The sequence below is a fragment of the Habropoda laboriosa genome, unplaced genomic scaffold (assembly GCF_001263275.1).
Source record: "Habropoda laboriosa isolate 0110345459 unplaced genomic scaffold, ASM126327v1 scaffold2, whole genome shotgun sequence".
In the NCBI taxonomy this organism is placed as follows: domain Eukaryota; kingdom Metazoa; phylum Arthropoda; class Insecta; order Hymenoptera; family Apidae; genus Habropoda; species Habropoda laboriosa.
The window spans coordinates 273,719-278,086 of NW_017100190.1; the positions used below are offsets into that span (position 1 = coordinate 273,719).

At 51.9% G+C, this 4,368-nt stretch overlaps 2 protein-coding genes across 4 annotated transcripts in view; one reads left to right on the forward strand and one right to left on the reverse strand.

Moving 5' to 3' along the window:
* The window catches only part of LOC108580161 (serine/threonine-protein kinase MARK2-like), a 42,264-nt gene that overhangs the window by 33,395 nt on the left and 4,501 nt on the right, over window positions 1–4,368 (reverse strand). The window lies entirely within an intron of this gene.
* Window positions 1–4,368, forward strand: part of LOC108580162 — a 21,745-nt gene that overhangs the window by 8,318 nt on the left and 9,059 nt on the right. The window lies entirely within an intron of this gene.

The following is a 4,368-nucleotide window of genomic DNA, read 5'->3' on the forward strand; positions in this document are numbered from 1 at the left end:
TTCGGAAGGAATGCAAAACGAAAAGCGGACGGAAAGCACCGTTCGGTTTCGGGGACAACGGCGTTGCATTTCGGTACCTCTCTGCTGGTACATACAACACTCCTGCTAGCTCGATACTTTGCGTGACACTCGCTTTCGTACGATTTACGGTGTAACTAGCACGGTGAGTTTTACGCGGGCACCGATCCGAACCCACTGTGCACCGAGAATGATGCCACGGATTTGACAGAGACCAACGGAGAGAGAGAGAGAGAGAGAGAGAGAGGAGAGCGCGGGTGAAAGAAAGGAGAGAGAGAGAGAGAGAGAGAGAGCGCGCCCGACTTCCTAATGTCGTTAAGTTAAACGAATTAGGCCAGTTCTCCGATACGCGGCGGACAAGTACGTAACCTTAGACTATATAGTGGAGTAAACGGAGATCGCGTTGCCATTATGACGCATGGCCGAGCCACGAGGTCCACTTTGCTTCGAGTATTTTCCACCAAGCGGGGACGACAGTTAACGACTTCCGAGCTATTATTGCGCGACGAACGTTAAGTTAACGTAACCGCGATAGTGGTTGGTATGCGAATAATATCTTCCGAAATAGTTTCCAGTTGGACACGACCCGAGAACCTTCCAAGGTGGAATGGTGAATGGAACGACTACTAGAGTGGTAGTAAGGAGGAGAGTCTATCGTTCCTTGCCCGTGGGGAGAGAGTATCGGTAGTAAGACCGGTTCCGCTAGATTCCACGACGAAAGAGGTAAGGTTCGCGAGACGAAACGGCAGGACCAAGGGAAAAGCTGGCCCATGATCGACGGCGAACCTGTTTCATCGCGACGGGACTCGCGTCACTCGCGTCACGCGCCTCTCTTGCTTGTTTGCGACTCGCCCTATCCTTCCAATTGTTCACGTTGCGAATCAATGAATCACGAGGCGCCGAGTTAACTTTAATTCTCGTGCTATTCTATTCGCTGATTCTCGCGGTGGCTCTTGAGCCGATCTGCGAAGATCGGTAGGTAGGTATACACCACACACCTTCACTTTTCACGTGCTGCGTTCGTTGGCGGGAGAACGGAACGGAACGGAACCCGTTCACCTTCCCTCGAGACGCGCAGCATCCCGCAGAACGTACGATGCAGAAACGGTCGATAGATTTCACTCGCGCACATGCACGCACGCACGCACGCACGCACACGCGCACGCACACGCACGTACACGCATACAGAACCAGATAGAGGCGATTTGACGGTGAATGGAACGGGAGGAATTCGAGGGAGGTACGAGGCGTCGTCGCGCTGCCACGTGGTTTTCTGCTCCCCGTTTACCGTGTATCAAGTCGGCCGAAATCGAGCGGAAGAGTAGGGCGACGAACGAACCGCGATCGAATCGAACAAGTCGAGCGAGTGTGCTGCTCGATCGCGAGTCTCTTGCTAACTGAGCGTGGAACGGCCGTGACGGGGACACGCGAGCGAGCTCCGCTCTTTCGTTACTGGATCTTACACCGTCGATACGCTCACTGTCTCTCTCTCTCTCTCTCTCTGCCCGACGCAGCGCATAAGCGTCGCCCCGCTTGCTTCGCAGACGCAGAAGCAGAAGCAGACGTAAAGCGTGGAAGAACTGTCTCTCCGATCGAAAGTGCGAACGCTTCTTATCTCCTTTAATTTCCCCTTCTATGGGAATTTTCGTTGGTGCGGGAAGCAAAGCTGGGACGCGCGCGCGACCAGTCAGTCCGAAGTAAACCACTCTTTAGGTCGTGCCTTTACTCTAGTCACGTACAACACCGCCGAACGTGCATCGGATGCCACCGCTTGAATAGATATTAAACGGAGAGTACCGCGCCTAGATGCGTTCGTTGTGCAACGAATACATTTAAAGCGAGCTTGCTGGAGGGGCAAGTAGAGAGTTGGATCCATTAGATTAATTGACTTTGGTGGGTCGCGTAAGACGGTCTGCCGTCTCCTTGGGGACGATTCTTCCGATATTTCCTGCGGTTACGTCTTCGATCGATCCGCGCTTCGGGCATACGGACGCGCTTTCTCGATCCAAACTACGTATGCATCTGCGTGCGTATCCCGCCCCAGATTGAAAGCGAATCGATCGATCGATCGATCGATCGGTCAGCTTAGCGTGTACGCATCCTTGACACCATCCCTTTGCGCGCGTGCAGATATCACCACCTATGGAATCGACTAGGTAATCTTTTCGCGGTGAGTTGAACGCAACGGCGGACACTGGTTATTTTCAACGAAGAATAAGCCTCTCGATCCACCGATCGATAACCTAAATAGTTGGGTATACGTATAGAAACTTAGCACCACCACCTATGGAACAGTACGACGTCCGTAAGTTGAACTTTTACCGTACAGCGATCACACGCGATCGATCGACTGGCAACAATACCTCCAACTTTACCAGCCGTAGTCATTCTAATAAGAGTGACGCAACGCTGCGTCATTGCCGCTGTTAACGTCATTTCGATAAAAGGAAACCATAGTTGCTTGCAGCGAGAACAGCGTTCTTTCGAACGGCTCGATTTTTTCATCGCGATATCTATAGGGGAATTTGCATTACGCAACGATAAAGCAGTTGAATTTCACGCTATAAATAGGCGCGAGATGAAAGGAAGAATGGAAGGTTTCGCGAAGAGCGTTGTACTTTGTCGAAAGATTAACAGTTTTCGTAGGATCCCCGTGTGTCGCGGATATTATTATTCTGCACACACGTGCCGCGCGTGTGGTTAACCTTCGATTTATCGATCCTCCAAACCCACCCGTATAATCAACGCGAAGTGGGTGAAGCGCGTCCTTGGCATTGTATTAAGAATAGAAGAGCTCTCGCGAAAGGTAAGAAACGCGTTTAGGAGGTTTTGGTCAGCCAGGGGAAATGATCGGTGGCGATATCTCTTGTATCGATCGAGCGTGTCAAGGTTGCTCCCCGATCGCCGATCTTCCTTCTCCGATTTGCTCGAAAAACGAAGGTCTACTTATCCTTCTAATATTAGCCTCGAAGGCGTATTTTCAGAGCAGCGATACGATCGAAAAACGTTTCTCGACCGTTCAACCGACCTCCTTTTCCTTATTCCATCGTGCGTTCGATGAAACTGGGAACGGCTATATCTACCGCTATCGCTCCTCTTTCACGATTCGATTCGATTCGATTCGATTCGACGTAACAGTCCGCGGGACATCGGTTTCTACGTGATCTCACCGCAACGACAAGAGGGAACTAACCGAGCCAAGTCGAGCTCGGTTACGTAATTGCGCCGAGAACGACGTAACCGCGAAAAAAGCTTCTCTAAGGCGCGGCTACCCTTTAGCCGGGGACGTAACCGACGTCGTTGTTGCATTTGTCCCTCGATCTCGTTAATATTCTCTCAAGAACGAGGGTATTGCGTTCACCAGGTTCCTCGATCGAACTGGGACGACACCGCCGGCGAAAGGGGGAAGAAGGAGGACTTTCTTCGAAGCTCGTTTCTCCTTCAACGAGGGGATCGCGTTTTCGCGAAAAGTGAAACGCAGCCTTTTTTTCTTTCGCGATGAAAGTCGAGAATAGAGAGGACGATGCTCCGAGCGATTCCATCCTTGGATAGATATTTGTCGGGGGGGGGAAACGGGAAAACAGGCTTGGAAGGGAAATTGGAGGAGAGGAGAGGAGAGCGTCGAAGGAAGGAAGGAAGGCTGGCTGGCTGGCTGGCAGGCAGGGAAGGAGGACAATTGATTCTCGATGAGCAGCCGTGCTGCTGCCATTTATGGCGTTCACCGCTCGTCCCTTGTCGTCCCGTATAATCTCCGTGAGAATCGAATCGGGGTGGAGGAAAATTCGCCGATGCGGCAGCGTTGCCCGTTTGATACGCGCGGTGTGTAGCCAACAGAGTGCATCGTCGATCGCCCCTTTGTCTCTCCTCTCGCGTTACACGGATTCGAGCGAAAAGACACCGATCGCCATCTGGCGTTGCCTTCTCCAAGCGAATATAAAACTCGATCGGTGCGCCTCCTCCTCTACCTACCGCGCTTCTTCTACTCTTTTCCTTGGCCGCCGAAGGTGACTGAAACGCGTGACGAACAGCGGTAGGAAATAAAAGGCAGCTTTGCAAAGTCGCGCAGGTGAATTTCAAGATTCCTTAACTGGCCTTAATTTCAACTCTAATCCGCGGCGAGCGCGCAAAAGAGAAGCTCAGGGTCCGGCGAATTGGCGAAATGCCGTGAACTAAATTCACGCTTAACGAATAATTATAAACGAGCACGTTTAAGAAAGTGGCTAAACTTAGGCGTCAGCTAGCGGGCGGAAAGTTCGCGGTCAAGCGGAGCGTGGCGCGCGATTCAAGGTGAACGATGCTTAGCGCAACCTTTCCTCCGTCCACTTTTCGGAGACTGAGCACAAGGAAGGA